Source organism: Rhineura floridana, chromosome 7, assembly GCF_030035675.1.
Source record: "Rhineura floridana isolate rRhiFlo1 chromosome 7, rRhiFlo1.hap2, whole genome shotgun sequence".
Classification (NCBI taxonomy): Eukaryota; Metazoa; Chordata; class Lepidosauria; order Squamata; family Rhineuridae; genus Rhineura; species Rhineura floridana.
The window spans coordinates 85,404,654-85,417,080 of NC_084486.1; the positions used below are offsets into that span (position 1 = coordinate 85,404,654).

Sequence of the window (12,427 nt, forward strand, 5' to 3'; positions counted from 1 at the left end):
CCTTCCTGGTCCTAGTCTAGCACTCTAACCACTACGCCACAGTTTCTCTTTGGAAACAAAGTTAGAACAGAATAAGCAACATTCCAAACTGTGAGCTGATGGCCCAGGCCTTCCTCTAGAACAGAGAGAGAGAGAGAGAGAGAGAGAGAGAGAGAGAGAGAGAGAGAGAGAAGTCATCTCCACAAGTTGCCCTCTATGCATTCATTAATTATACTTGTCTATAATTAATATGCATGCATGCCATACTGCTATGTCTGGGTATTGATACAAGTCAGGCAGTCAGAAATGTAAGGAGTTTAAGTGAACTAACAGAAGCTAAAGGACACCAATCTAAGATCCTGTTTTCAAAACAGACAAGTTTTTTCTTGTCAGTTTACAAAAACAGACAAAAAGACGGTGGAGGACAGCAAGTATTACAAGTTTGTACTTGGCCCACAGAAATGATGCCACTTGGGCACTGGAATCAACATACATTAAGCTGTTCAGTGCATTCATCTTCTCAAGGGTTTTTAACTTCCAGCTACATGTGAGCTTTCCATCATAACAACACATGACTACATCAGATTCCTCCATCCATTTATCATCACAAGGTATGTCTCTCTTGGCCAAAGTGCAAGTCGTAGTTCAACTGAACTTAAAAAAATATCCCTGGTGGTGCCTGACTTGACTCAGCTGCCATTGACAAGCTTCCCAAATAGCTAAAATATGTCACATGACCCCTTCCAGCCTGAGTAGTGGCTGAAGCTTGTAAAGTTGATTTTGGTTCTTTCCCAGAGGTGCCTTCCTTCTGTTACCACTGTTACATTCTATCAGCCGGGGAGTTCATACAGGACGCTGAAGTCTGCTCTGCCTGTTCTTTTGCTGCAGGGAGAGTCTCATGGGTCACAAATCTTCCTTGTTTCAACACCACTTAAAAATTAAAAGAAGAAAATAACCTCTTCTGTACCAGGCCTAAGGTTAATTGTTTGGAATCTGTCACTGCCACAGAAGTTAATTAAAGTTATTTGTTGTGTTACTTTAAAATATGCTGGTTTGGCGCTCCTACTGGAAGCTTCAATTAACCCTGCTGTGTCTGGGCTTCCCAGTACCTACCATACTGCTTCTGTTTGGTTACCAACAGTTTCAGCCAGGGTCACAACACCATTTAAAAAACACACGAGCAAGACTCCGGCGTTACAGGTAGAAATGGAACTGGAGAAGCATTTTACAATGTTGCATCTCCTTGATTGGGAAAAAAAATCTGTTGAATTTATTCTTGTTGTGCAGATTTTAAAGGCACAGAAGCCTTTCTGGTGTGTGTGTGTGTGTGTGTGTGTGTGTGTGTGTGTGTGTGTGTGTGTGTGTGAGCCTTAGTGCTACTTCATTCTTCCTCTTGTTATCTCCTTACCAGTGTATTATCATAGCTGTGTCCTTCCCTTGTGTTGGCATTGGGGGCCATTAGGAAAGCCATTTACTGCTTACAAATATTCCTCTTTGCTACGGTTCCTCCACCAGGCACCCGAGAGCCTGCCATGAACCAGTGAGGGCACTGCTCGCTCTCCTTCATATAAATCAGTTTTCCTCTGGGCAGTGGACCAAAACAAGCACTGCCATAAAAACTGTCTGTTTTGTCTTAGTTACACTTGGAGAAGCTTGCAAAAGTTTTTAATCATGCCCTAGGGAGGCTCACTATGGTAATAATGTTTAAGAACCATTGTTCAAGCTAAACAAAGCCTTTAATGTATTTTCCTCATTTCTAGTATTTAACTCAACAACGGCAACAGAAGTGGGGAAGGGGGGGAGAAAAAAAAAGAGAAAAATGAACGTGCAGAGACTCTAAACCCATGATGCTGTGCAGGCTTTGGACTAGCCACTTAAAAAAGGCATCATTTAGTATGTGTACAGCATGGAACCTTCTGGAGCAGTTTAATCCTAGCATCCTTTACAAATGGGGAGCATATATCACATCTCTTTGGTCTGGGTTTCATCACTTATCCAGCCACACAGCAGTTTGCCAAAAAAGAAATATAGGCTAGGGAGTCAGGGATCTCCACCTCATAGCAAAAAACATAGATTTATGACTCCATACATATGGATCAGCCTTTGGGGAAAAGCAGCCATTTTATCCTATGACAGGCCATAGTTTCAGTGTCAAGACAGGAGCATAGACTGAGGAAGGAGAAAGCAGTGAGTGTATTACTCCATTAACAGAAGCCAAGGAAAAGCTCCTGGTTTCCTTCAGGTCAGAAGGGCCTTTCTGGAGAGGATCTACAAAGCAAAACAGCCAATTAACCCAGATTAGATGCATTCACTTATAAACATTTGTCACATTTGCTTCTTGTCTTGTAAAGTACAAAAATACTTCTAGGATCAGGGTTCTGTTTTTGGGTTAGAGAGATGAAATGGGATCAAGTGTGACTACCGGGCTTTATAACTTCCCATTCCTACTCTCTCATGAAACTCATGGCAGAAAGTGGAAACTGCTTTTCAAGTGGTCCAGGTGAGGATACATAGGCAAGGTTAGGGATTCTCATTGAAATGTCTTTAGCTGGCTGATCAAAACATCGGTCATGTCATGTTTGGGAAGCTTGTGCCCAAGAGAAAAGAGAAAAAAGAAACCACAGGCCCAAAAACCATGGTGCTGTGAAAAATGCATCATTTAATGTGTGACCTCATAGGGCTGTTGTCTGACCCTCTACAGATAGGGATCAGAGGTCATATAGCATGCTCCTATCTGCTGCAAACTCTGCAAAAAATACATATATACCATTGGTTAGTTTTACTTGCCAAATAAAGTACCCCAGGGCATTGTATTTCCCCTTCCGTTGTTCCATTTTCTAGTATCTCAGTGGTCCTATTGCCAAAATAATGAATAGATAGAGACACTATATTTTACCTATAAAGATGATTTGCTCATGGTATGTACTTGATTATATTGCCTCCTTCACTATGTAAAATGGGCAAGTTGCAAGGGACTACGGGGTATGTGCAGAGCATCTGTCCCTCCACTGTGGAGGAAGCGCAGCTTTCAACCTGGGCTTAAACACGGGGCTTCCAGACAAGGCTGAGCTGGGTCTTTTCTTCCAGGAGCTTCTCAGCACTCAGCAGCAGAGCGGAAGGTCCTCGGTTCAGTGCCCCATAGGCCGGCCCTATGGAGAAAAGCCTTGGGGACTGCAGCCAGCCAAAACTGGCTCAGTGGGCCAAAGGTCTGGCTGGGTGTCAGTTAAGGGTGGGGCGCTGTGGCCCTCCAGGGGGTGTTGGACTCCAACTCCATCAGCCCCAGCAGCAGCGTGGCCAACAGGGAGCCGGGAATCTGCCTTATCCCACGTCATGCCATTGCTTCACCTAGCTCAGTGTTGCCTACATTGACTTTCAAAAAGCTTTTGACAAGGTACCTCACCAAAGACTTCTGAGGAAGCTTAGCAGTCATGGAATAAGAGGAGAGGTCCTCTTGTGGATAGGGCATTGGTTAAGAAGCAGAAACTAGAGAGTAGGAATAAATGGACAGTTCTCCCAGTGGAGGGCTGTAGAAAGTGGAGTCCCTCAAGGATCAGTATTGGGACCTGTACTCTTCAACTTGTGCATTAATGACCTAGAATTAGGAGTGAGCAGTGAAGTGGCCAAGTTTGCTGACGATACCAAATTGTTCAGGGTTGTTAAAACAAAAAGGGATTGCGAAGAGGTCCAAAAAGACCTCTCCAAACTGAGTGAATGGGCGGAAAAATGGCAAATGCAATTCAATATAAACAATTTTAAAGTTATGCATACTGGAGCAAAAAATCTTAATTTCACATATACGATCATGGGGTCTGAACTGGCGGTGACTGACCAGGAGAGAGACCTCAGGGTTGTAGTGGACAGCACGATGAAAATGTCGACCCAGTGTGCAGCAGCTGTGAAAAAGGCACATTCCATGCTAGCGATAATTAGGAAAGGTATTGAAAATAAAACAGCCAATATCATAATGCCGTTGTATAAATCTATGGTGCGGCCGCATTTGGAATACTGTGTACAGTTCTGGTCGCCTCATCTCAAAAAGGATATTATAGAGTTGGAAAAGGTTCAGAAGAGGGCAACCACAATGATCAAGGGGATGGAGCGACTCCCTTACGAGGAAAGGTTGCAGCATTTGGGGCTTTTTAGTTTAGAGAAAAGGCAGGTCAGAGGAGACACGATAGAAGTGTATAAAATTATGCATGGCATTGAGAAAGTGGATAGAGAAAAGTTCTTCTCCCTCTCTCATAATACTAGAACTCGTGGACATTCAAAGAAGCTGAATGTTGGAAGATTCAGGACAGACAAAAGGAAGTACTTCTTTACTCAGCGCATAGTTAAACTATGGAATTTGCTCCCACAAGACGCAGTAATGGCCACCAGCTTGGACGGCTTTAAAAGAAGATTAGACAAATTCATGGAGGACAGGGCTATCAATGGCTACTAGCCGTGATGGCTGTGCTCTGCCACCCTAGTCAGAGGCAGCATGCTTCTGAAAACCAGTTGCCGGAAGCCTCAGGAGGGGAGAGTGTTCTTGCACTTGGGTCCTGCTTGTGGGCTTCCCCCACGCACCTGGTTGGCCACTGTGAGAACAGGATGCTGGACTAGATGGGCCACTGGCCTGATCCAGCGGGCTCTTCTTATGTTAATGATGGACCATACTTCAGGGGAGGAGTTGTGTTCTCTGTATATATTGGGATGCAGGAGATGGACTGGTGATGGACAAGGAGGTGATACTGCCCAAGGCTTCTCAACACGGCTCAAACAGGGCTTCTCAGCTGAGTCAATGTAAGGGAATGTGTATATCAGCAGTTAACAAACTTCCCTGTCCCCAATGCCCTACTCACAGACCATTTGTTGGGAATCTTTTTTTTTCTTCAGTGCTGGGCTCATCAAAATCAGTGTAATATTATGAATATCATGGACCCTAGGCCTTGTTAGTCTGTCTGATAAATATGGCCCTGGTCAAAACAGCTTTGATCTACATTTGTAAGAAAAAATAAATCAAGTGTAGGGCCAAGAATAGATATTGTCAGATTTTCTGCAGTCTTTGTGTGGCCCACCTAAATAGAGCTCAGAACTACAAGTGGTCCATGGACCACAATTTGAGAACATCTGGTCTACACTATAATACCCTCAAACCAGTAATTCCTGAGAACTGTTGTTCATTTTATTTATTTATTTATTTATTTAATTCAATTTTTATACCGCCCATAGCAAAGCTCTCAGGGTGGTGTACAACAAATAAAAATATATCTTTACATTTCAATATTAAAAAAACATCTAATTCTCAAATCAACAATTAAACAAACAAATAAAACGTATAACTAACAAATACAACATTAAATACAAATACTGAAATACTAAAATGTTAAAAATATTAAAAATATTAAAATGCCTAGGCAAAGAGGAAGGTTTTCACCTGGCGCCGAAAGGATAGTAAAGTAGGCGCCAGGCGTACCTTGTCAGGAAGGGTGTTCCACAGTTTGGGGGCCGCTACCGAGAAGGCCCTCTTTCTTGTAGTTGCCTTCCGGGGGTCTTTCTGAGTAGGCACCTGGAGGAGGGCCTTCGATGTTGAGCGTAGTGCATGGGTAGGTTCATATCGGGAGAGACGTTCCACCAGGTATTGTGGGCCCGTGCCGTGTAAGGCTTTATAGGTCAAAGCCAGCACCTTGAATTGGGCCCGGAAACGTATAGGCAGCCAGTGCAAGCCGGCCAGAATTGGTGTCACATGTTCTGACCGCTTGGTCCCCGTTATTAATCTGGCCGCTGCATTCTGCACAAGCTGCAGTTTCCGAACCGTCTTCAAGGGCAGCCCCACGTATAGTGCGTTGCAGTAGTCCAATCTCGAGGTTACCAGAGCATGGACAACTGTAGCAAGATGTTCCCTGTCCAGATATGGGAGCAGCTGGGCCACCAGCCTAAGTTGGTAAAAAGCACTCCGTGCCACTGAGGCCACCTGCGCCTCAAGTGACAAGGACGGGTCCAAAAGGACTCCCAAGCTACGCACCTGCTCCTTCAGGGGGAGTGTAACCTCATCCAGAACAGGTCGAACATCCAACTGGTCAGGGGATCCATTTACTAACAGCATCTCAGTCTTGTCTGGATTGAGCTTCAATTTGTTCGCTCTCATCCAGTCCATTATCGCGGCCAAGCATCGGTTTAGGACCTTGACAGCCTCACCTGAAGAAGATGAAAAGGAGAAGTAGAGCTGCGTATCATCACCATACTGATGAGAACGCACTCCAAAACTCCTGATGACCGTACCCAGTGGCTTCATATAGATGTTAAAGAGCATGGGGGACAGAACTGATCCCTGCGGGACTCCATATTGGAGCACCCAGGGTATCGAGTAGTGCTCCCCAAGCCCTACTTTCTGGAGACGACCTGCCAGATAGGAGCGGAACCACTGCCAAGCAGTACCTCCAACTCCCAGATCCGCAAGCCTCTCCAGAAGGATACCATGGTCAATGGTATCAAAAGCCGCTGAGAGATCAAGGAGAATCAACAGAGTTACACTCCCTCTGTCTTTCTCTCAACACAGGTCATCATACAGGGCGACCAAGGCTGTCTCCGTACCAAAACCGGGCCTGAAACCCGATTGAAATGGATCCAGATAATCGGTCTCATCCAAGAGTGCCTGGAGCTGGGATGCAACCACCCTCTCCAGAACCTTGCCCAGGAATGGCACATTTGCTACCGGCCTATAGTTATTCAAATTATCTGGGTCCAGGGAAGATTTCTTCAAAAGCAGTCTCACCACCGCTGCCTTAAGGCAGTGCGGGACCACTCCCTCACCTAGTGAGGCATTGATCACTTCCCTGGCCCAGCCGGCAGTGCCATCCCTGCTAGCTTTTATTAGCCAAGAGGGGCAAAGATCTAACACAGAAGTGGTTGCACGTACCTGTCCAAGCACCTTGTCAACGTCCTCAAGCTGTACCAATTGAAACTCATCCAACAAAATATGACCAGACTGTGCTCCGGAGACCTCAGTTGATTCCACTGCTATAACTTTGGAGTCTAAGTCCTGACGAATGCAAGAGATTTTATTTTGGAAGTGCTTTGCAAATTTGTCACATCGAGCTTTAGAAGATTCCATCATGTCCTTAGGGCCAGAATGTAAAAGCCCTCTGACAGTATGAAACAGCTCCGCCGGACGGGAGATAGAGGTTTGAATAGAGGCAGTGATATGTTGTTTCTTTGCTGCCCGCACCGCCCCAAAGTACGTCTTATTATAAGCACTCACCAGTGCAAAGTTGCATTCGTCAGGAGTCCGTCTCCATCTGCACTCAAGCTGTCTCCTACATTGTTTCATCGCCCTCAGCTCTGGAGTATATCATGGAGCTGTATGAGCTCTACAGAGGAGAGGGCGCACAGGTGCGATCACGTCAGCTGCCCGGGTCATCTCTGCATTCCACAGATCGACCAGGGTGTCGACGTGAGCACCAGCCTTATCAGCCGGAAAACTCCCCAGGGCTTTTTGAAAATCATCAGGATCCAGCAGCCTCTGGGGGTGGACCATCTTAATAGGTCCCCCACCCTTGCAGAGGGGGAAAGCCATTGTGAGTCTAAACCTCAACATGAAGTTCATGAAGTTATTAATAATTTTTAGGGGCTAGAAATCTCTAACTTCCAAACAGCCAGAAGAAAGCCCAACCCAATTGGCCTTTTTTTGTACCTTTAGCAGATATTTGATATGCAGAAATCATCAAGTGAAACCTTTCACTGCACAACTAAATGGCTCCCTGGGTGCAGCCATCCAAGTGCTGGCGGATACCAGATGGTTGGATAACTGGCATTGTACTAGTTGTTCTGGTTACCAGTGTGTTTCTGAGGCCAATTTAAAGTGCTGGTTTTAATACCAGCCTGCCCAAAGTTTGAGATTGGCAGGAGAGGTCCTCTATAGCAAACCTGTTAGTGGGGACAAGGTAAAGGGCCATTTCTGAAGTGGCCCTGTATCTTTGGAATGCTTTGCCAGCTGCACTCCAGCAGGCTCAATCACTTCTAGTGTTTAGGAAATCCCTAAAGACCCACTAGTTTTTGACTGCTTTTTCTTGAACTGTGTTCTGCTGATGTTTTTGTTGTAGTAGTTACATACTGTATTTTAGCATTTGAGGGGGACTGGACATTTGTGGTTCATTAATACAGTTTCTTAATGATTTTATTGGTGTAGTTGCATTGTATATTTTAACTGTACACCATGTTGGGAGGGTTTTTTACCTTTAAAGGAGGCATTAAAATATTTTAAATTAATAAAAGAATATGCATTTTAACTTATTAATTGCTGCAGATCAAATTGCTATTGAAAGGACAGCTACAGAAGCCAGTTCAAAAGTAGCCCTATCTCACCTTGCGCATCTCAAGTTCCCAAGGTTCCATATTAGTTTACATTTGTGGTATAGCCCCAGGATATACTCTGTAAAACTGAACATGGTCCTGATCTCTGTCTTCTTCTTTCATCTTCTTAATTCCTTAATTGAGGGAGAGTGCCACCAACCAAACTAACAACTTCTTTGTGTTGAAATTCCATTTACAGAGGCCCAAACAATCTCCCCTCTCCCAAAAAGAAGGCTAGGTAAGACAAATTGAGAAAGCAGCTGTAATAAATTAGGTAATTCTATATTTTATTCTGGATGCAGAATGTAGCAGTTGCATAGAATTTGTTTTCTTGACAAAGTGGTATGAAGGTAAAGAAATAATGGTTCATGGGAATATAAACATACAAAGAGAATATATGGAATCAGATCCTTTGTCAATATAGGAAGTTGCCTTATACAAAGTCAGACCATTGGTCCCATCAAGTTCAGTATTGCCTTCAGTGATTGGTAAGGGCTATCCAGGGTTTCAAACAGGGAACTTTCCTATGCCTGGAGATGATAGGGATTGAACCTGGGACTTTAGCATGCAAAGCATGTGTTGTATCATTAAGCTACATAATTGCCTTTCTAGCGCAGTCTGCTCTTATGAATTTTGGAAACTAACTTATGCTAGGTCAGATCCACATAAACCAGTACCTCTGCCCTGACTCACTAGCTCTCCGTGGTCTCTGACAGTTTTTACCCCTTAGTTGTTTGTTGATCTGTTCCTATTTGAGCCTTCAATTGAAGATGCCAAGGCTTGAACCTGGGATCTTCTGCATGTAAAGCATATGCTCTGTAACTGATACAAGATCCCTCCCTAGGACCTGGTCTATAACTTTCTAGGACCCTTCTCTGCCCTGCTGTTTAAGAACATTTCAAATGAAAATTCTGGATATTTAACCTGAGACCTTCTTCATGTAAGACACGTGCTCAGCTGTGGAGGACAATAGATATAGTAGAGATAGCAAGTTGGGGCAACAGGAGAGGAGAGACAGGGAATAGGTGCCCAGCCTGTTAAACTACAGGATGTTGTGATTCATCTCTCTTCAGATTTCTGACTGTTGAGAAAGAAGGATCACTGTTTTAAGTTTCAAGAACAAGGACTGAAACTTTTCTCTCTCTTGCTCTCAAAATCGCCAGTGGTGATTTTGAAAAGCATATTGGATTCACTCTACTGTAGTCTACACACAACAAAATTCTTGTATTTCTCCTCCTCCTCCTCCCTGTTGTTCAATGATTGGCCACTAAATAGTGCCATCTACTGGCAAATTCTTCAGTCACATTGAGATCTCCTTTTTGTGTTGCTTGAAGCTGAAAACCATTCTAAATGGATAGGTGAGGTGTTTCACTCTCCTGGACAGAGGTGTGTCATGAAACATCTGTATTTTTTACCAGAAGAAAATGGTCTCATTTTGTGATGGAAATCCATGTAGTCCAAAGAAGAATGGTTTTTTACTTGCTTTCCCCTCCACCTAGGCCCATTCTGTCACCCTGGCCTTTCAAGTAACTGATATGAATATGGAAATACATTGTCAGACTTGACCCTAGAATTAGTGCATACCTGCACTTCCTCTAGTACTTGCATACAGTTTCCTTATATGGGCCTGTATTCCTCATTTAAATGCCTGCCACCTATGTCTTCAACACTTACAATACTATGATTTTACAGAAGAATCTTTCTGTCTCTGCCTGGCTGGGGTGAATTCGTGCAGGATGAACTCATAAACTATACCCTGTATACAGGCATACACCTGTATATATACAGGTCTCCTGTATCAATTGGCCATTAGAAGTGTATTGTTCCATCTAGCATATTTCTTTATAGGAAACCTCTGTCCTGGCCCTGGTGTTTACACTTCCTCCTTGGATCAGCCATGTTCCTGTCACCCCCTCCCCCTTGTTGTCTTACGCTATATGATTTCCATTCCCCAAGGGCTTGCTAAAAATGCACTTCATAGGAAGCATATAGAATATTGTCAGATGCTCTGCCTTCCAGGGCTCCTTGGATTTCATGCTATTTCATGGAAAATCAAACAAAAAAGGTTTTGTATTATATATATGAGGATATTTTAGTTCATGGGAGCTAAAGCTAAACATGCATAGGGTAGGGAAGGAAGTGTAGGATTTGGCCACTCTCCCATCTCCAGCTAATGGTTGCAACCAAACATCCAAAGGATCATCCATGGAAAGTGGCTCAACCAATAAGCACTCTTAATCACTATTTAATCATAGTATCATAGAATATTTGGCATCTTCCTCTTGCACTTGGTTTCAAATATTTTACTTAATCATTTGCTATAAAGTTTAACTAGAGGTCCTGCTCTGTAGCTGTAGTGACATTTTCATCCTGTTCTTGAATGCTTACTTTCTAATTTCAGTTAAAAGAATAACCCACTTTATCTCTGTCTCTTGCTGGCACTTATTCTGTCTGGCAAATAAAATGGGGAAAGGGGAAAACACCTTTGCAGTTGAAGCAAAGAGGCCTCATGGGTGGGTGGGGGCTGAGGGGGGCTTCAATAATTCACAAGGCTGCAGCATACTGAGTGAGCGAGCTCTGGTGGGTTTTAATAAATGCAGCTATAATGTGACATCCAATTTATTATTAAACTTTAAAAAGGAGAGGAAACGGCAGAGTTTAATAAAAACGTTCAAACGCCTGATATTAGTCATGGCAAATGGATGAAGGCTGTGGATTTGGCTGAGGGTTTTAATGAATAATATCTAAGTTGGTCCCCTGATACATGCAGGGGAAAGGAAGGATATATACTGGCAAGACTGTGGTGGGGGCAGGGAAGGAAGGACTGTTCTCTTTGCTACTAGCTTTCTCTTTACCTTCCTAGACCACATGTTTGAAACTGTTTTCACTGCCGGCTCTTGTCACAGAATGAGCTGCTAATCAAGAATTATCCCCCTCCAGTCTTGAACTCAGGTTTGGCCATGACTGGGTAAATATACAAGCAAGGAATTTAGCACCCAAGTATGAAAGGAACTTTACATTAGGACTACACAGCCACCGATCCACCTATTGTGAGTTCTGGGCCATTAGGAAAAACTGAAGACACAGCAGTGGTACAGGATATAGCTAAGAATTACTAGGTTCCCCTCCTCTGGGTCAGAACAGGGTCCTTATCTTTTCTTCCATCGCCTTGCAGAAGAGATCTGGATCCCTGTAGCAAAGAAGACTGCTGGGAATGGGGAATGTACCCTTGAATTTCCAGGCAAAATCAGGACAACTTTTTCAAAATTTATTTGTTTGGGAATTGATCCCTATGGATATACAAACAAGGGTATAGAAAATAAACAGAGAACTATAGAACTTATTGAAAGCTACACTGCACATTACATGGAGTTCCAAATAATTCCCTGCCCACTTTTAATGAAAAACAGCTGCTGGATGCTGCAATTAGGAGCAGAGGAAGGTGGGAGGAGGTACTTCATCATTTTCTGGTCAGTTTCTCACCTACAATAAACAGCTGCTTAGGATTTTATAAGCTTCAGCCATTTTGACATTCAGGTAAAGAATTTTTGTTAAGGCTAACCACATCCTATGTGGCAAAGCATCTGTGATATCATAGCTTAGGTAGTTTTAGTCTATCTATCTATATAGTATATATCTATTTATATAGTAGTTTCAGTCTATCTTAGCCTTATATGCAGAACATATCATACGGAAAGCAGGACTGGACCAAGATGAAGGAGGTGTGAAAACTGGAGGAATATCAATAATTTAAGATATGCAGATGATACCATACTACTAGTAGAAACCAGTAATGCTTTGAAATTAATGCTGTTGAAAGTTGAAGAGGAACGCACAAAAGCAGGACTACAGCTGAACATCAAGAAAACTAAAGTAATGACAACAGAAGATTTATGTAACTTTAAAGTTGACATCGAGGACATTGAACTTGTTAAGGATTATCAATACCTTGGCACAGTCATTAACCAAAATGGAGACAATAGTCAAGTAATCAGAAGAAGGCTAGAACTGGGGAGGAAGCTATGAGAGAACTAGAAAAGGTCCTCAAATCCAAAGATTTATCACTGAACACTGAACATTCAGACCATGGTATTCCTGATCTCTACATATGGATGTG

At 43.3% G+C, this 12,427-nt stretch overlaps 1 long non-coding RNA gene across 1 annotated transcript in view; it reads left to right on the top strand.

Moving 5' to 3' along the window:
- Window positions 1-1,079: 1,079 nt before the first annotated feature.
- Window positions 1,080-12,427, top strand: part of LOC133388438 (uncharacterized) — a 47,627-nt gene continuing 36,279 nt past the window's right edge. Inside the window, exon 1 of the long non-coding RNA XR_009763807.1 lies at window positions 1,080-1,179. This is a non-coding gene — a long non-coding RNA (uncharacterized LOC133388438). The remainder of the gene's footprint in view (window positions 1,180-12,427) is intronic.